Source organism: Bufo gargarizans, chromosome 2, assembly GCF_014858855.1.
Source record: "Bufo gargarizans isolate SCDJY-AF-19 chromosome 2, ASM1485885v1, whole genome shotgun sequence".
In the NCBI taxonomy this organism is placed as follows: domain Eukaryota; kingdom Metazoa; phylum Chordata; class Amphibia; order Anura; family Bufonidae; genus Bufo; species Bufo gargarizans.
Window position 1 is genome coordinate 606,492,032 of NC_058081.1, and position 20,578 is coordinate 606,512,609.

Sequence of the window (20,578 nt, forward strand, 5' to 3'; positions counted from 1 at the left end):
AATCTATGGTGTTGCATTGTGACATGCGACATGCCGTGACTGCGACACGACAGACGCAAAATATCCATCCAGGTTGTATTTTTGTGCGACTGTCGTGTCGCAATTGCAGCATGTCGCAGTGTGACACCATAGACTAACAATACAAAATATGTCGCGCGACACATGTTGCAGTGTATTTGTAAGCAGCCGCGTAGCCCTAGCCTAATACTGCAACCGATTAACCAATGAATGAGCAAACACTCGTTCATCGGGCGTTCATGATCTTTCAGCATGATCTGTCTAATCACGATCTGCTGCCGGCAAGTAACTAGTCAGCATGGGCATTAGCAATGGTATAACATTCGCTCTTCCCCATACTGTGGAGGAGATTACTGCATGTAATATCAGCGGTCTCCTCCGCTAGCGAGCAGGCGATTGTCATGAATGAACCCCTTTCCAACAATCGCCTGCAGAATCGGCTGGTGTGTAGTGTGAACATGGGCAAAGCTACAGTGCTCACCAAGCGCCACAGCACCTTTAAACAATTGATTGGAAGGGATGATGAGAGTCGAACCCCACCTATCTTTTATTGATGACCTATCCTAACAACTACCCATCAACTTTGTGAGCCTAAAAAACCTGTTTAAGAATTTCTTCACATTTCTGAGATTCTTCTTGCTCTGCAGGTGAATTCCAGCAGTGTAAGTAGTTTCACATTAGCTCTGTTGCATCCATACATTCTGAATTTATATTGGGCACCTGGGTTAAAGGTGTCTCTAGGAGCAACGGGGGTGTTGCTGTTACACCTAGAGGCCCTTTTTTCTCTGCAACTGCTGCTCCTTCTGCACTTTGACAGGACCATGACGTTTACACTGCCTGGCCCTGTCAATCAAAGTACAGAGGGTGCAGCTGTTGCACAGAGAGCTGAGCATCTAGGTGTAACAGCAACATCACCGTTGCTCCCAGAGGCTTATTTACATATAATAAATCATCATTTTTCTCAGCATTGTGGGCACATATAAACATGGGACCAACACAGATGCCTTCAGTGCACAGGTCAGCCAGTTTCATAGGTACAAATCTGTGGAAGATGCCCTTTAAATGATCACAGTCTGACCATCAGTTCAGAGCTTGCTCTCCTGTGCAGTCGGAATGTCAGTCCCTGTGTTGTTGACTGCCTGTGAACTACAAGGTTACATCAGCATCTATCAAATCCCTCCTGCAGCTCTCAAATTTTCCCACCAAGCACTATTCTTCTTATCGCTCTCCTCACCATTTATAGTTGTTCAGCTGAAGATATCTTTTCTGCCTTATCTAAGTGAGTAGAAGTGCTGAGGTATAGTAGGTGAGCTCATACAATGATTAGCTGCAGAGTTATAAAGCTCCACCCAGTCAGGCTACATGTCTCGGCTTTCGGTGAGCACTGTGAGCAGAATCTCCTGTGTATCCTATGAGATGCAGCTTTTTTTCCGGCTTCTCCTGCTGTTAAGAGCTGCCAGGAAAGAACCAATAACAAGAAAAGGAGAGCAGTGTAAAGATGTATCTTCTCATCACATCTATGTCAGAAGCTTTGTTTGGAGTCTCTGTGACAGATTCCATAAAAATATCCAGACAAAATGCTGCGTTATTTTGTCTGGTAAGATGTCAGGCTCCCTGTTAGAAACTAGATGGATACCATGACCTCTTCTAAGGATGGCCCATTAATATTATGAACCTGGAAAACCCATTTAAGAATTGTTTCACATTTTTGAGATTCTTCTTGCTCTGCAGGTGCTAGACTAAATTATGGGATAATATAATAGAGTTGTATTAGCTGGATTCCTTTTTAAGGGAAAGATTTGTGTTTCTTGGGTTAGTAACATTCAGAAATCAGATCTCCAGAGAGGAAGCTGGCCGATTTCAATGGGCTAATACCTTCCTGAGGTTTTACTGCATGACCACAACATGGTAGCTGCCAAGGGGAAAAAATCATTACCAGGGAAGGTCCTGAGTGCAGGCATGAGGATGCCACAAAGAGAAATAATGACTGATAATTGTGACATTGAAACTAATTAAGGCAATAGTGTAACATTATAAATATCCCATATAGCGTTCAGTAATTCCACTGTAGCATGTCATTGTCTTGTACTAAACCCCATTGTCCTGTACCAAAGTGTCAGCATGTCATTGTCCTGGACCCCAAGTGTCAGCGTGTCATTGTTCTGTACCCCAAGTGTCAGGGTGTCATTGTCCTGTACCCAGGGGCGTAGCTAAAGGCTCATGGACCTTGGTGCAAGAGTTCAGCTTTGGCCCCCTCCCCTTCACTCAGCGCTGGTACACCTCGCTTTTCTGCTGCCCAAGGCAAATATTGAAATGCCCCGACCCTTCCCTCCAGTCCTACTGTTAAAGGGGTTGTCCTCTTTTTACTACTCAGGATAGGTCATCAATATCAGATCAGCCGGGGTCTTCCGGCACCCCTGGCGATCAGCTATTTGAAGAGAGGGCAGTGCTCATATGAGAGCTGCTTTCTCTGTCCTGCTCGCCGTAGCATTTGCAGTGATGAGAAGGTAAACAGAGCAGAGAAGGCAGCGCTCATACAAAAAAAATAAAGCGGACAACCTGTTTAAAGACATACTTGGAAAACATTACATACAGTGCTACAGAACATACAGGGTCATACAGAGCCACATATGTACCTCTTACTTCCAGTGACTTCTCTTCTCTGATGTAGATATTCTCTTTCTTCTTCTCCTATTAGACCAGACCACCATGGTGACTTCTTTCAGCTGTGCCTCATCTCTGCAGAGTTTAGCAAACAGACATCTTATATTCCTACTTTTACATCCTCCTCTTCACCTTCTCAACACCCCATCCTGCCACCCCCAATACTGTGTCCACTGTGCTCCCCAATACTTTCCTGCAGAAACAGTCCCCCTGAAAATACTGGTACCAGACAGATAGTGCATCAGTACAAAAACACCCCTTTATACTGTGCACTAGTACAAAAAAATCCCCCCCCTTCCTTTCAGATCAGACCCCCATATAAAACCCTAAATGAGATCCCCCATCTCAGACCAAACCCCCATCTATGTCAGACCCCATATAAGACCCCAGATCAGATCCCCATTAGACCTCCATGTAAGACCCTGACCCAATATCAGACCTCAGATAAGACCCCCATTAGACCTCCAGACCCCCATATCACACCTCTAGACTCCCATTAAACCTTCAGACCCCCATATCTGACCCCCATTAGACCTCCAGACCCCCAATCAGACCCCCATTAGACCTCTAGACCCCCAATTAAACTCAAGTCAGATCCCGTCAGACCTCTCCAGACCCCCCCCCTGTCAGACCTCCAGACCCCCCCCCCCCCATTAGACCACTTCAGACCCCAGTCAGACCTCTCCAGACCCCCCTGTCAGAACTCCAGACTCCCCCCCCATTAGACCACTTCAGACCCCCAGTCAGACCTCCAGACCCCCAGTCAGACCCCCCCCCCCCCCCCATAGTGTCAGTGTGTCACTGTCCTGGACCACAAGTGTCAGTGTTTTGTCACCTCAAGTGCCATAATAAATGTTAATCATGTTACATGCAATACAGTATATAGCTGTCATCTTTGGGCCACTTGTTGCATGACATAACTGTAGTGATCAGTTTAATGGTTTATAAATTACATTTCCTGGCATGATATGAGACATTACCTCCATCGCTGTCCTGTTGATGTGTTCCCTAAAGATGAGGGAAGTTATGGAAAATTCAACACGGCTGCTTTGCCAAATTTCATAAAGAAATTCCCTTCGAATTACTTTGTGACAAAGCGCTTTTGTTTGTATGTAGAGGGTGCAATGAAGGGGAACAGCGATCGCACTGCACCCTGTCATTGAACCCATCAGATGCCCCGTTAATCGCTGATCGCACGATCTGAGGCTACCATTTAGGCTTTTTTAGGGGTTATTCAGGGTAAAATAAATAAATACTCACCTTATCCATTTGATCGCATAGAGGCCTTCACCACCATCTTGATGACGTGATGATGTCAACACCCCGCGCGTGAGATTTAGCACGATATCTTCATTCAAGATGGCTGCGACAGTCATGGATGAGGAATTTTGAATTTTCTTTTTTACTGCCATTTTAGGGAAAATTGATTAGTTGCCACGAAGCACAAGGAAATTTGGCTTTGCGGCCAATTGAATTTTTCCTGAAATTCGGATCAAAGTCAATTTTTTGACTTCGATTCGCTCAACACTGGGGTTTACCATAGTGGATGATCTCTACATTAGATCCAGATTCCCTGCAGTCCTGGGCTGAATAGGACTCATCATCACCACAGAGTGACACATAGAATAGCTGGATCAGGGAGCACCACTGGCAGGAAGGATTATCTCATTTTCCAGCCTTAGGGTGTCCTCTGTCCTCTCCACAAAACAAAATCATTCTGCTAAATTCAAATAATTGTGATGAGGGACGCGCTGGCTTTGATCTGTAATAATCTGACATCAGAGGAATGTTCAGCGGAGGATTAGAGGAGTAGGTGGAACGGAGGAGCAGCCAACAATGAGCAGACCTGGGAGTGCGGCACAGCAATGGCTGATGGGGACATTCCTGACACAATATCCTACAAGGAAATCGAAGATGCTAGCCCTTTAATAAACCATTAAACAAACCATGATGTCTCTGCTCTTGCAGGAGAGTTTATTTGTATGGATAAAACCATAAAAGACAATTGTGAAACCAATATAACATAAGTCATGTACTATTATGTTACTGTGCTATAGTGTCGTAGTCTGTGTTTCTGGGATGATCTTACATCTAAAATGTTTTTTTTTTTTAAAGGGGTTGTTAAAGGGGTTGTCTGGGTTCAGAGCTGAACCCGGACATACTTAAATTTTCACCCCGGCAGCCCTCCTGACAGGAGCATCGGAGCATGTTCTATTTTTTTTTTGCAGTGTGGACGGAACACGGACCCTTTCAAGTTTACTGGGTCTGGATTCGTCACTGCAGCTGCATGGATAGTGCCCGTGCATTGGGGACCGCAAAATGCATGAAACGGATGAGCCCTAATCAAGTAGGAGATGGAAGGGCTGTCAGAGGAAGCAGGAAGCAAGGGTGCACATTCTGAATGGGTGCATATCATCTGAATGTAATGACATCCTTCACTTACTGATCTGTTGCTTCATTTTGGAGGAAAACTACTTTTAATCCATAGTAATTAAAGGGTTTCTAACACTTCGTTTTCACATAATTAGCTTTCAGAGACTAGCGATCCGCTAGTGTCTGCTCTACCAAACAATCCTAATATAATAGCTTTTTGTGCAGCCGTTTCGCTAAAAAACAAACTTATATTGATATGCTAATGAGCCTGTAGGTGCTATGCGGGCGTCTTTTCAGCACCTAGAGGCTCCGTCTACCTTCACAAAATGCCGCCCAGCGCGTCCCTCCAGCCCGCCCATCTCCTCTGGAATCCGATCCTCCCTCTGAGCCAGCGGACGAAATCTCGCGCCTGCGCCGTGCGCGTCTGTATTCGCAGTGGAGATGTCTGAGCAGGGAGCGGTCAGACATTCACTGCGCCTGCGCCGAATACAGATGCGCACGGCGCAGGCGCGAGATTTTGTCCGCTGGCTCAGAGGAAGGATCAGATTCCAGAGGAGGTGGGCAGGCTGGAGGGATGCGCTGGGCGGCATTTTGTGTAGGTAGATGGAGCCTCTAGGTGCTGAAAAGACGCCCCATAGCACCTAGAGGCTCATTAGCATATCAATATAAGTTTGTTTTTTAACGAAACGTCTGCACAAAAAGCTATTATATTAGGATTGTTTGGTAGAGCAGACACTAGCGGATCGCTAGTCTCTGAAAGCTAATTATGTGAAAACGAAGTGGTAGAAACCCTTTAAGTGCACCGAGGCTTGGACCTGTCCTCGGTGCACTTATTTACTCATTTGCATATGGATTAAAAGTAGTTTTCCTCCAAATTGAAAGATGTCACTACATTCAGATGATATAGCCCTACAAGGCATTGTGCCTGGTATGACAGGGAATTTCATGGTGACGGACTCCCTTTAACATTTTATTATGGATCTTCCTGATGGTTTTATCCTCTATCCCCAGAGTTTCCATACCACATCTCGTAATTCAGAATATGTGATAATCCAGTATTTCTTGGGTTCCATTGATGGAAAGAATTTCCAATTTTTTCCCTTTGAATCCGTTTAGTGCCAGTCATTTTGTCAAACTCTACTGGTTGCCCATGGAAACAGACAACCATGTGACTCCACCCTGATGACAGTCATGTGACCTTACTGTTGAGTTCTTACCTGCTAACTGGAAATAAGTAGAATTCTGGATTTATTTTCTGGATAGACTATAGAAAAAACACAATAGATTTTATTCATGACCTTCAAGATACCATAATTGGAGGAACTGACAATAAGGGTGGTGTATTATGTATTGTATATGTATTTTGTGGTCCTCAAAATGCGTATCTGCAAAAAATACAGATGACGTCCATGTTGCATTTTTGTGGACCCATTGAAACAATTCCTATTCTTGTCCGCATAACGGGCAAGAATGTGACATGTTCTATCTTTTTTTTGCAGGTCTGCAAACTGGACATACGGATGCAGACAGCACACAGTGTGCTGTATACATTTTTTGTGTTCCCATTTAAATGAATGGGTCCACATCCAATCCACAAAAATGTAGATCAGATGCGGACCAAAAATACGGTCCCGTGAATGGGGCCTAAAAAGACATTTTTTGCTCAGCATGTGGTTGGAGCTACATTTTTCTGATGGAGAGCTCCAACTTTTCTCCACAGCTATAAATTACCATTTGGGAGGGGGGGGTTCCTGTAAGAATCCAGAATTTTATAGCTTAAAGAAGCACTCCAGAAATACCCCAGCAGTGTAATTTGTTTCACCATTGCCCTTCAATACTGGGAACCTGGAAAACCCAATTAAGAATTTCTCCACATTTCTGAGATTCTTCTTGCCGTGCAGGTGAATTCCAGCAGTGTAATTTGCTTCACCTTAGCTCAGCTGCATCCATACATTCTGAACCCATTATTGGCACATGGCTTAGGTGACCACAGTCTGACCATCAGTCCAGGGCTTGTCCCCTGTGTAGTCAGGTTGCCAGTCTCTCCTGTATTGCTTACTGCCTGTGAACTACAGGATTATCAGCATCTATCAAATCCCTCCTGCGGCTCTCAGACATCTCCTACCAAGCGCCATCTTTCTTGTTCCTATAGTGTGTATTCCCATAGTGTGTAATCAGTTAGTGGAGATCACATAATGACCTGGGGTGACAAGGTGGAAATTCACTTAAAGGGCATCTGTCGGCAGATTTGTACCTATGAAACTGACTGACCTGTTAGGCTACTTTCACACTTGCGGCAGTGTGATCCGGCGGGCAGTTCCGTCGTCGGAACTGGCCGCCGGATCCGCCGATCTGCTGCTGACTGAAAGCATTTGTGAGACGGATCCGGATGCGGATCCGGATGCGGATCCGGATGCGGATCCGTCTCACAAATGCAATGCAAGGACGGATCCGTCTCTCCGCTTGTCATGCGGACCGACGGATCCGTCTTGTACATTTTTCTCATTTTTACCGATCTGCGCATGCGCATGCCGGAACGACGGATCCGGCATTCCGGTATTCTGAATGCCGGATCCGGCGCTAATACATTCCTATGGGAAAAAAAGCCGGATCCGGCGTTCAGGCATGTCTTCAGTTTTTTTCGCCGGAGAGAAAACCGTAGCATGCTACGGTTTTCTCTTTTGCCTGATCAGTCAAAACGACTGAACTGAAGACATCCTGATGCAAACTGAACGGATTACTCTCCATTCAGAATGCATGGGGATAAAACTGATCAGTTCTTTTCCGGTATAGAGCCCCTGTGACGGAACTCTATGCCGGAAAAGAAAAACGATAGTGTGAAAGTACCCTTTTACTTGTGCGCTTGGCAGCTGAAGACATCTGTGTTGGTCCCATGTTCATAAGTGCCCGCATTCCTGAGAAAAATGACGTTTTAATATATGCAAATGAGCCTCTAGGAGCAATGAGAACACCTAGAGGCTCTGCTCTCTCTGCAATTGCCGCACCCTCACTACTTTGATGACAGGACCAGGCAGTGAAAATGTGATCATGCCTGTGCCTAAAGTCAGTCAAAGTGTAGAGGGCGCAGCAGTTGCAGAGAGAGCTCAGCCTCTAGGTGTAACGGCAATTGCTCCTAGAGGCTCATTTGCATAAATTAAACCAACATTTTTCTCCGCAATGTGGACACATATGAACATGGGACCAACACAGATGTCTTCAGCTGCCAAGCACACATGTAACAGGTCAGACAGTGTCACAGGTACCAATCTGCTGACAGCTGCCCTTTAAGGCCCGTTTATACGAGTAGATAACTGATTAGATCGAGCGACTAACATGTCATATTTATTTGAACTTTATTTTAATTTTCGAATGACAACCCTTTAGATGTGCAGATTATTGTCTGATAGATCATTTGTCAGGCAAACAGTTGCATTTTCACCCACTATGGAAACATTTGTGCTGGAAACGATGCCTGTTTACGACGATCGAAGATGTCTACATCGGTGATTGCAAGGACAAGCTAAACGATTATACTACCTGATAATTTATCACTTTTGTTCGATGTCACGATTTTTCAAACAATTATCTACTCGTGTAAAGGGGTCTAAGATTGGGTAATATTAATGCCCTTATTTTCCTTTCCCTGTATAAGCCTTTTGATCTCCCTTAGGCCTAAAAAAAGCACAATTCCAAGAAAACATCTTATTTGTGGCCTTGATTTGCTGCCACGAGTAATATCATATCATTGTCTCCTCCCAGTGACTTGTACAGACTCCAGTGCATTCAGACGTGTGTCTCTTCACACAGATCATTGGCGTCTATATGTCCGCCAAAGTGTAATATTTGCTCTTAACTGGTGGTCTTGGCATCTAGCCCCTTGTAGTAAAATTTCCAAGATAAGCGGAGCAGCGTACACTGACTATAAAGCAGAAGGACGGCAGAGGATGTGTCTACTGTAATGTATCCACAGCTCTAAGACTTAAATAAATCTCCATAGTCACATGGTCCAGAGGGGGCGCTATTATAGTAGTCATATTTGTAAAGGCTTAAACATCATATTCCCCCTAATCTTAAAGAATGTAGGTATACCACTTTAAGAAAATGGTTAAATGGGTAATCCAACACCTATGACCCCCAAAATGCCCTGGGCACCTCATAAAGGTAATACTTACCCCGCTCCCTGGCACCTGCATCGCTCCTGATGCCCGCACAGCCACCGCTGCATCAAAACATCCGGCGATGGGGGGGCAGGGGTACAGCCAATAGCAGGCTGCAAGGGAACAAGCCTCCCTAGTGTCATCCACAATGCTAGCGAGGCTCGTCCTCATTGTGTCCTGCTATTGGCTGCAGCGCAAACCAACACCCCCCCTCCCATCCCCGGTCACCAAATGTTTTGCGCGACGGGGAGATGCAGTGGCAGCCATGTGGGTGTCAGGAGTGGTAAGTATAACCTGTATGAGGTGCCCGGGCATTTTGGGGGACATTATAGGTGTTGGATAACCCCTTTAACAATGTTAGGCTACATGCACATGAATGTTGTTTTTAATCCACATCCGAGCCGCAGTTCTGGCGGCTCGGATGCGGACCCATTCACTTTAATGGGGCCGCAAAAGATGCGGACAGTACTCCGTGTGCTGTCCAGATCTGTTGCTCTGTTCGGTGGTCCGCAAAAAAAATATAACCTGTCCTATTCTTGTCCGCGCTTTGCGGATAAGAATAGGCAGTTATATTAAATGCTGTCCGAGCCATCACGCAAATCGTGTAACGCACATGGACGCCATCCGTGCTTTGCGGACCACAAAACACACAACGGTCGTGTGCATGTAGCCTTAGACTGATATTCTGTCATGCATATATGCCATGGATGTGATGCTGTATTATACAGTATGCCACACTACCTGTGCAACTTGTGGTCCATTGTATAGGGGACTGATGGACCACTGTACTTGATAGCGCTGCCATGCTCTGTCACAGTAGCTGAGCAGCATCCATTTGCTTTCCGCATCCGTGCGGCCGTTTCGCAATTTTCGCCCATTTTGTGCACAAGAATAGGCATTTCTATAATAAGGACCAAGGAAAGTGTGGGATCAGCAATTTGCGGATCCATGGTTCGAAGACTGCAAAATACTTACGCCCGTGTCCATGAGGCCTTAAGGCTGCCCAAATTTCGGGGAGATTATCAAGGAATAACAGTCCTACAAACACTCGTTCTCTATAATCTGCCCATGTTAAGGTGCCGGCGATCACCGGGTGATACAGTTGTTCATGTAGACACCTAAATCATCGTTTCTGGGCAGCAGACCGTGCTGTGTAAATGTCGCTCTGCTGCCCAGAAACAATGAATCTGTACGAGGACAAGCGATGGCAGTAGAGATCGCTCATCCCCATACGGTGGAGGGGATCGCTGCATGTAAATGTAGTGTTCTCCTCCACTGACGAGCAGGCAGTTGTTGTGAAGGAACGATTCCCTCCCAACAATTACCTGTTGAACCAGGCTGTGTAAACCGGCCTTTAACAAGAGAGGTAGAGACCTGCGGTTAGGGACAGATTGGCTGCTCTGTGGCCTGGGAAGTGACCTGTTATCCCAGTCCCAGGAAACTAGTGGACTGAAAAGACTAAGAGGAGAGTGTTACCCAAAGGGAGAAACAGGCCAAATGTTTAGACAGCGTCCCTTCTCCTATGTGAAGGGAAAAGTTCAAGTACTACACATTGCGCTGCAGTTTAGGCTCTGTTCATATCTGACCGGAGAAGATAAAGAAAGTGAAAGTTCACTGACTTGATGGACACCACTCGCGGACGCCACTCACTATAAAGGGGTGCATTGGGTTTCCATAAATGTGGTAATTATTTTGGAGGTCATACAACCCCTTTAAAGATAACACTGACATAGTTACCACTGTGTTGTTATCACTGGAAGCTAAAGATTAGCAGGCCTTTTAGAGGTGGTTTCCTTATCCTAACAAGGCCTTGAACTGAGACTGTGACCACTCAGTGGTCGGGGGCCATCTTCCAATTCGGCAGAGGGGGAGCTCAGTGACATGCACATTTGTATCAGAGGTTGCTTGGGAGTAATTAGCATAAAAGGTGATGGCATAGTGGTCACAAAGGCCATACACATTCAGTAATATAATAATTATAATTATTTATACATACAGGACAGTATTATAGTAGTTATATTCTTGTATATGGAAGGAAGTATTATGTTCTAGTATATAAACAACAGTATTATAGTAGTTATATTCTAGTATACAGAGGGCAGTATTACAGTAGTTATATTCTTCTACATATGAGGCAGTATTATAGTAGTTATATTCTTCTACATATGAGGCAGTATTACAGTAGTTATATTCTTCTACATATGAGGCAGTATTATAGTAGTTATATTCTTCTACATATGAGGCAGTATTATAGTAGTTATTTTCTTGTACATAGGATGCAGTATTATATTCTTACACATATGAGGCAGTATTATAGTAGTTATAATGTTGTACATTGGGGGCAGTATTTTGCTAGTTATATTCTTGTACATAGGAGCAGTATTATAGTAGCTAAATTATTGTATATAGGATGAAATTTTTATTAGTATAAACAAACTTAACAAGACATTCAATCAGAATGAACAGAAACAATGGTCATTTACCAGACCGCAGAAATCATACATACCCAACAGTATAAATAATAATGATAATAACTTTAACTTAACAATAGTCCATTGCTGTTAACCCCTTCACTACCAAGTCACTTTTCACCTTAAAACCCAGGCGGATTTTTTGCAAATCTGACATGTGTCATTTTATGTGGTAATAAAAACACTTTTACTTATCCAGGCCATTCTGAGATTGTTTTCTCGTCACATATTGTACTTCATGACACTGGTAAAATTGAGTCAAAAAATTTCATTTTTATTAATAAAAAATACAGAATTTACCAAAAATGTTGAAAAATTAGCAAATTTCCATTTCTCTACTTTTATAATACATTGAGCACAAATATAAATGCAACACTTTCGGTTTTGCTCCCATTTTGCATGAGCTGAACTTAAAGATCTGAAACATTTTCTACATACACAAAAGACCCATTACTCTCAAATATTGTTCACAAATCTGTCTAAATCTGTGTTAGTGAGCACTTCTCCTTTGCCGAGATAATCCATCCCACCTCACAGGTGTGGCATATCAAGGTGCTGATTAGACAGCATATATTGTGCTTGCTTCGGCAGCACATATACTAAAATTGGAACGATACAGAGAAAATTAGCATGGCCCCTGCGCAAGGATGACACGCAAATTCGGATTGTTGTCAGTTATCCACCTCAGTTCATCTTCCATGTATCTTAATACACTTTCCGTAATGCATTAATAAAATAAAAAAAAGACAGCATGAATATTGCACAGGTGTGCCCACTATAAAAGTCCACTCTGAAATGTGCACAGTTTTGCCTTACTGGGGGTGGGAGGGTCAGAAAACCAGTAAGTATCTGGTGTGGCCAACATTTGCCTCACGCAGTGCAACACATCTCCGTCGCATAGAGTTGACCAGGTTGTTGGTTGTGGCCTGTGGAATGTTGGTCCACTCCTCTTCAATAGCTGTGCGAAGTTGCCGAATATTGGCAGGCACTGGAACACACTGATGTATACGCCAATCCAGAGCATCCCAAACATGCTCAATGGGTGACATGTCCGGTGAGTATGCTGGCTATGCAAGAACTGGGATGTTTTCAGCTTCCAAGAATTGTGTACAGATCCTTGCAATATGGGGCCGTGCATCATCATGCTGCAACATGAGGTGATGGTCGTAGATGAATGGCACAACAATGGGCCTCAGTATCTCGTCACGGGATCTCTGTGCATTCAAAATGCCATCAATAAAATGCACCTGTGTTCATTGTCCATAACATACACCTGCCCATACCATAACCCCACCACCACCATGGGGCACTGGATCCACAACGTTGACGTCAGCATACCGCTCACCCACACGACGCGACACACGCTGTCTGCCATCTGCCCTGAATAGTGAAAACCGGGACTCATCCGTGAACAGAACGCCTCTTCAACGTACCATACGCCATCGAATGAGAGCATTTGCCCACTCAAGTCGGTTACGACGAGGAACTGCAGTCAGGTCCAGACCCCGATGAGGACGACGAGCATGCAGATGAGCTCCCCAGAGACGGTTTCTGACAGTTTGTGAATTTGTGCAGAAATTCTTTGGTTATGCAAGCCGATTGCTGCTGCAGCTGTCCGGGTGGCTGGTCTCAGACGATCAAGGAGGTGAACATGCTGGATGTGGAGGTCCTGGGCTGGTGTGGTTATACGTGGTCTGTGGTTGTGAGGCCAGTTGGATGTAATGCCAAATTCTCTGAAACTCCTTTGGAGATGGCTTATGGTAGAGAAATGGACATTAATTGCATGGGCAACAGCTCTGGTAGACATTCCTGCATTCAGTGGCATTGTGCTGTGTGATCAAACTGCCCATTTCAGAGTGGGCTTTTATTGTGGGCAGTCTAAGGCACACCTGTGCAATATTCATGTTGTCTAATCAGCACCTTCATATGCCACACCTGTTAGGTGGGATGGATTATCTCGGCAAAGGAGAATTGCGGATGCAATGCGTTTTTCACTGAAGTCCCATTCACTTCTATGGGGCCAGGGCTGCGTGAAAAACCCTGACTACAGAACATGCTGCGTTTTTCACGCAATGCAGAACTGATGCGTGAAGAAAAACGCTCATGTACACAGACCCATGGAAATTATTGGGTCAGGATTCAGTGCGGGTGCTATGTGTTCACGTCACGCATTGCACCCACGCGGAAAACTTGCTCGAGTGAAAGGGGCCTAAGGGTTAAAGGGAAAGAAATTAAATAAATCAGCAATAAACACAATTCCATTATGGAGATAAGTCCACATCCACCATATGTACATTCCTCCATAACATCCTGTTTCATCCTGTTTCTCTTTATCCACCTCAGCTCTGACAGGCTCAGGTTCACCGCTTGCCTGTGATGGAACGACTCGTTCTGTATGGACACTTTTGTTCTAGTATGCCAGTGGTAGTATTTATTGATTGTTATAATCAGGTACATGGTCCCCCAGTCAATGTCATGTATACTAGTTGGTACCCCATAGATAATGTCTGGGTATGTAAGACACTGCAGTCTTGGAATCTTTAACCTGTAGGATACTTCCTGACATATTTTCTGCCCTTCCTCGCACTCAGATATAAAAAGTGCCATGGTCTCCTCCTGTTGACATCCTAAGGGACACTTACGCTCTGATACACTCAGATGTTTTAGGCTCCATTCACACGTCCGCAATTCTGTTCCGCATTTTGCATTCATTTCTATGGGGCCGCACAATGTGATCCGGAGATGGAGACCCGCACTTCTGGGTCCGCAATTCCGATCCCGAAATAAAAAAAAAGAGAACATGTCCTATTCTTGTCCGCAATTGCAGACAAGAATAGGCATTTTCTAGTAAGTGCCAGAGATGTGCGGTCTGCAAAATGTGGAATGCACATTGCCAGTGTCTGTGTTTTGCGGATCCGCGGATCCTTTGATCCGCAAAACACTTACGGACGTGTGAATGGACCTTTAGATTCCCCTTAACATAAAGCTTTCCATGCAAGGACAGCCAGGCTATATCAAAAAACATTATATTAAGAAACCTCAGACTTTCTTTTAAGGTTACCGTTGTGCAGTCTTTTAATGCTAGCTGTATATAAAAGAAAGCCCTACATATGGTCAGGTACAGCTCTTTTCTGGTCTTACTCTCAATACACGCTTTTTCAATCCTCCAGTTTCTCAAGCACCTAAAACCATATTCAAGGTCCTGGGGGAGAAAGCCACGAGTCAACCGACCCCTCTTGAGACTGCTGCCTCGCACCCAAGACTCTGCAAAAGGCAATATCCAGTCCCTGACACTGTTCACCCACAGGGAGCTGTTCTCCAAGTCCAGGCAACCAAACCAAAATTAACTTTTAAGAACAAGGAGTCAAAGAACACCCTTGGATTTAACATATCCAGCCCACCCTCTCTACTCTGTAGGTAGGTGATTCCTCTTTTTACTGGGTTCAACCAGTTCCCCCAAAGAAGCTGGAATAACAGGCTAAAGAGCTTAGCCGAGAAAGATTCTGGCAAAGGAAAAATGACAGACACATATAAGAAGACAGGAACCAGGTAAGTCTTTAACATAGTAACCCTTTCTCTATAGGTCAGCTTCCAGTTCTTCCATCGCTGAACCTTTGCATTTCCGGCTTCCAACTTCTCCTCCCAACTTATCCTGGCATTATCGTCCCTCCCGAATATAACCCCTAAGATCTTAATATAGGTGGATGCTTTCGCGAATTGTCGCAGATCAAAGTCTGGATCAGAATTCAGTGTCCAGAAAGCTTGACTCTTCTCAAGGTTGACCAGAGACCCTGAAGCCTCCGAGTAGCTTCTGATGGCTGCAGACAACATCTGCATCTCACGAGGTTCAGATATCACCACCGTCACATCATCCGTGTAGGTAACAACATTCAGAGGCAAGCAGCTGGGGACCGGCACCCTCTGAAAAATCACACTCCTGCAGTGACCTCAGGAACGGGTCTAAGGCAAACACATAGAGCAGTGGACTCAAAGGGCAATCCTGTCTCACCCCTGCCTCAACCCTGAACATGTCCCCTTGCCAACCATTGATCAGAGGAAAGCTCTCTGAATCTCTATACAAGGTTTTCAGCCAATCAACAAATTGTCCTGGAATACCGTACTTTGACAAAGTGGCCAATAGATACTCATGGTCTACTTTGTCGAAGGCTTTAGTCTGGTCAATACCAACAACATATCTCCCACACCGTAGAGCTTTACATCTCTCAAACATCTCCCTTATCAAGCTGACTGCTCCAGAGATGTTCTGCCCTTTTACTGTGCCGAACTGACAGCCTGCCAACAGTGCCCAGGACAAACAGACTAATCTACAAAACAGGAATTTTGCCAGAATCTTCCTGCCGACATTCAAGAGGGTAATTGGACTCCAGTTCTTGATGTCACTAGGCTCCTTACCTTTAGACAGCAGAATCAACGAGGACACCCTCATGGACGGAGGCATCAGGTGATTTCCTAGACAATTTTTGTACACATCCACAAGGATTGGAGCTAAGTGGTCTCTGAACTTATAGAATTCTTCGGTAATACCATCTGGACCTGGTGCCTTCTTTAGATGTAATTTATCAATTGCCACTTTAACCTCCTCCACCGTCAATTCTGCTGTTAAAGGAGAAAAGTCCACATCATTAGTATCAGGTCCTGGAGTTGCCTCCAATAATTGAGTCATCTTCTCTTTATCCAAAACCTTCTTCTGAAATAGGTCAGCATAGTAAGATCTTACCACCCACAGGATACCCTCCTAAGATTCCTGTAAAACACCCTTGGAGTGAGACCTGTGACTACTTTGTTCGCCACATGCTCCCGGCAGATCTCAAAGGGATCAGGTGACCAGGGAGGTGTACCTGTTGTTATCAGCTGCCATGTCTGGGGTTACCCTGCATTTTTAGTGTCCCCTTCCAGATATTCATTAGTATGCCCATATGGCTTGTAAGTAGCAGGCCAGTGCTAAATGGAGTTTCCTCTGAGAATGTGGAGTGTCTCACCTTTTTGCAGACTGGTTGGCATCTAGTGGCACAATTTGCATAAGTCCTTAATAGATCAAAAGACACTGACATACAATCAGCTATTGATAATGCAAGTTTAGGAAAATCTATCTAATGTATCTATCTACCTCAGATTTCGTTACACCCTGCTTACCACCTGTCTCCATGTCTGATTCTATCTGGGACTCTACAGCATAGGGTTTCTTTTTGGTTGGGGGATCCTAAGTGTCCCTTTCACATTTGTCATCTATTTTCTTCAGTTCTCTCTCATAATCCCCCTCAGACTGACAGGACCTCGTACCTGTTAGAAATGACCATCACCTCTGACCCTTTATGGACTTTCTTCCCGACACTCTCGGTCATGCTGTACTCACCCTCAGGCTTGTGGGAGGACTTGTCTTTTTTCCTCCTCTTGTTGCTCTTACTTTCCTCAAATATTGCTGGTGATGAAGAAGAAGAAGCTACCTCTGACTGTTGCTGACCCTCAGGGACAACCTCCATACTCCCCTCTGCAGTATCTGGGACCTCATGTTCTGGAGCTGCAGTACCTGATCCCTGCTGGACTTCTTGTCTAGTAAGAATGGACCCTGACATTAAGGCCTCCTCATCTACAGCATCTGCCTTCAACAATTCCTCACCAGGAAGCTCCTTACAGATATTGTGCCATGCATCCGGACAATCCCTGTGAGGGCAACCCATTGTGCCACATAGATTACATCTGATATTCTGACAATTTGCAATTACATGGCCGACCTCACTGCACAGGTTGCACTTGACCACAGTGCACACACTTGCGACATGACCGGCTCTGCCACACTTTAAAAACTTCCTGGGCTGACCTGGGTAAAAGCAGATGCCTTTTTCTCTCCCAATGAAGGAGTTCGGTAGATGCGACGTGATATTATCATGCTGGCACAGCTTCAACAAAACCTTCCACCCTCCAGTCCAGATACCATTATCATCTCTGTTCTTGGTGAGATCAGAGACCATGTCACAGTGCCTCCTGAGCCACACCACAATATCCTGGGAAGGGATGGCTTCATTCCAGAAGATGATCTTAACCGTGACGGTATCTGGTTGGATATTGGAATAAAAACACCCTTCATAACAGTTGGCCAGATCAAGAACACTCACCAGGAGGTAGGAGTATGTGTGTCAAAGTCAACAATCAAGAGAAGACTTCACCAGAGTGAATACAGAGGGTTCACCACAAGATGTAAACCATTGGTTAGCCTCAAAAACAGGAAGGCCAGATTAGAGTTTGCCAAACCACATCTAAAAAAGCCTTCACAGTTCTGGAACAACATCCTATGGACAGATGAGACCAAGATCAACTTGTACCAGAGTGATGGGAAGAGAAGAGTATGGAGGAGGAAAGGAACTGCTCATGATCCTAAGCATACCACCTCATCAGTGAAGCATGGTGGTAGTAGTGTCATGGCGTGGGCATGTATGGCTGCCAATGGAACTGGTTCTCTTGCACTTATTGATGATGTGACTGCTGACAAAAGCAGCAGGATGAATTCTGAAGTGTTTCAGGCAATATTATCTGCTCATATTCAGCCAAATGCTTCAGAACTCATTGGACGGCGCTTCACAGCGCAGATGGACAACTGCCCAAGGCATACTGCAAAAACAACCAAAGAGTTTTTTAAGGGAAAGAAGTGGAATGTCATGCAATGGCCAAGTCAATCACCTGACCTGAATCCGATTGAGCATGCATTTCACTTGCTGAGGACAAAACTGAAGGGAAAATTCCCCAAGAATAAGCAGGAAATGAAGACAGTTGCAGTAGAGGCTGGGCAGAGCATCACCAGGGTTGAAACCCAGCGTCTGGTGATGTCTATGCGTTCCAGACTTCAGGTTGTAATTGACTGCAAAGGATTTGCAACCAAGTATTAAAAAGTGAAAGTTTGATTTATGATTATTATTCTGTCCCATTACTTTTGGTCCCTTAACAAGTGGGAGGCACATATGCAAACTGTTGTAATTCGTACACCGTTCACCTGATTTGGATGTAAACACCCTCAAATTAAAGCTGATAGTCTGCAGTTAAAGCACATCTTGTTTGTTTCATTTCAAATCCATTGTGGTGGTGTATAGAGCCAAAAATGTTAGAATTGTGTCAATGCCCCAATATTTATGGACCTGACTGTAAGCTTGAAGATAGACATCATAGCCTTGTCTATCTGGTAGATTAATGACTGCCAAGATGTCTGCTGGCACAAACCCCATCTGGCGACACAGGAGTTTCCGATCTGGGAGGTCTTCTTGGCGCCTCGATGTTTGAATCTCACTACATTTCTCCTTTTAAAGGCCTGATCTGCATAGTGAGCGCCAGAGGAAAAAGATGGAGCGCCGCGGCTCCAGGCATTGCTAGGGGGAACCTGGCGGAGTTCAGGGCCCTGACTTATTGGGGGGGTGTCTGCACTAGAGGTGCCACTCACACCTTCTATGCTCGAGGGAAAAAGGTGGAAAATCACCCTCATTACTCTGCGGAGATTCCTCCAGCCTGTCCACCTCTATGCCATCCTCAGATATCTCCCATACAGACTGTACATTCCCACCAGACACTGACCCCTTAGGCACATGTCCACCATCACCCCCAGTCTCTGCCCTAGCAGTAGAGCTCTGCTCTGCCACCCCATCACCTGGATGTACGGATACATTTCCATTGTCCTGCTACTGCTGCTCTGTGCCTCCTGGGAACTGTAGTGCTGGTGTCTAAGGTCCATGCGTCTCCTCAGGGACAGCTGCAGATTCTTGTGGCCGCTGTTGCACACTGTCCTGTTTATGGATCTCTCCTTTTTGAAAAGAAAACTTTGTGGCTTACAACACAGGTCTTGTCGCCTGCTGGGCCTCCTCAGAAGCAACAATGGAGTCCAGTTCAGCATTAGAAAAAACAGTTTCAAAGTTCAAACTGTGGCTGGAAAAACGCTCCTGGTTCCTAAAGGACTCAGCAAGTAGTCCCATCCTGTCCAGGACGGTGTCCATCTACTTTACCAGGCCACCAAGTTCCAAGCTGAGTGAGTGTAGCCTATGGTCGTATACGGCTGCACAGTTTGGGTTTGCAGTCTTGAGCTTGTAAACACAGTCAATCTCCATTTGCAGCATCTGTTTGTGTTCCTTCAGCTCCTCCATTTTCCTCACCAGGGCAGGGATCTCCTCTGCTAGCTACAGCTCAGGTGCACAGGTCTCTCTCGTTTGGTGTCCAGTAGTGATGAGCGGCAGGGGCAATATTCAAATTCGCGATACTTCGCGAATATATGGCCGAATATTCGGCATGAATTTGAGAATTTGTGATTATTTTCTTGATTGCGAAAATCACCATTTGTGTCTCCTATGTGGATGTCGCCTCTTTCCCTGCACTTGTTTTTATGTATGAATTGTCAATTATGAATTATGTCAATAAATTATATTTATACTTCATGCGGTCTGGTAATTTTTAATAGGTATATGTAAATGCTCTTGCCATAGGCATGTGCGGATTGCATATTGCTTGGTGTTGATATATATGGGCGGTTGCTCTTTATTTAGATGATTTTGTTTTTATCTTTTGGCTTACATTTTTTTTTTGGGTGCATTGTATATAGACATAGTTTGTGTCTATGTGCGGAGCATAATCCCGTCACACTAATGTCAGACTGTTAAGTAGCCATGTTTCCTGCCCAGGCCCCAATGATCTTACTGTAGATGTGTATAAAGGGTGAGGGACTGAGCACAGAGCCGGCCTGACAGCTTTAAATCTGATCTCACTGCTGCTAGTAAATTTGCTAAAATACGTAATTCATTTAATAACATTTCTTTGTTATTTTTATATGTTTTACTTGTAGGATTTTGGCACTTGGACAGACGTCTCTGGGCCAGCTGCTCTAGGTAAGCGTGCAGTAACTGT

General features: G+C 44.9%; 1 protein-coding gene and 1 non-coding gene across 6 annotated transcripts in view; both read left to right on the forward strand.

Moving 5' to 3' along the window:
* Nucleotides 1-20,578, forward strand: part of CDON (cell adhesion associated, oncogene regulated) — a 120,025-nt gene that overhangs the window by 22,591 nt on the left and 76,856 nt on the right. For 2 of the 5 annotated variants that reach the window (XM_044281998.1, XM_044282003.1), the window contains exon 3: nt 20,517-20,559. The exons of 2 other annotated variants lie outside the window; for them this stretch is intronic. The gene's annotated coding sequence lies outside the window, so the exon portion shown is untranslated. Of the gene's footprint in view, nt 1-14,853; nt 15,101-20,516; nt 20,560-20,578 lie in introns of all 5 variants that reach the window. One more of the 5 variants, XM_044281999.1, reaches the window with a different exon arrangement.
* LOC122929809 lies at nt 12,259-12,362 on the forward strand. Its single transcript, XR_006388028.1, has one exon. It is a non-coding gene; the product is annotated as a U6 spliceosomal RNA (small nuclear RNA).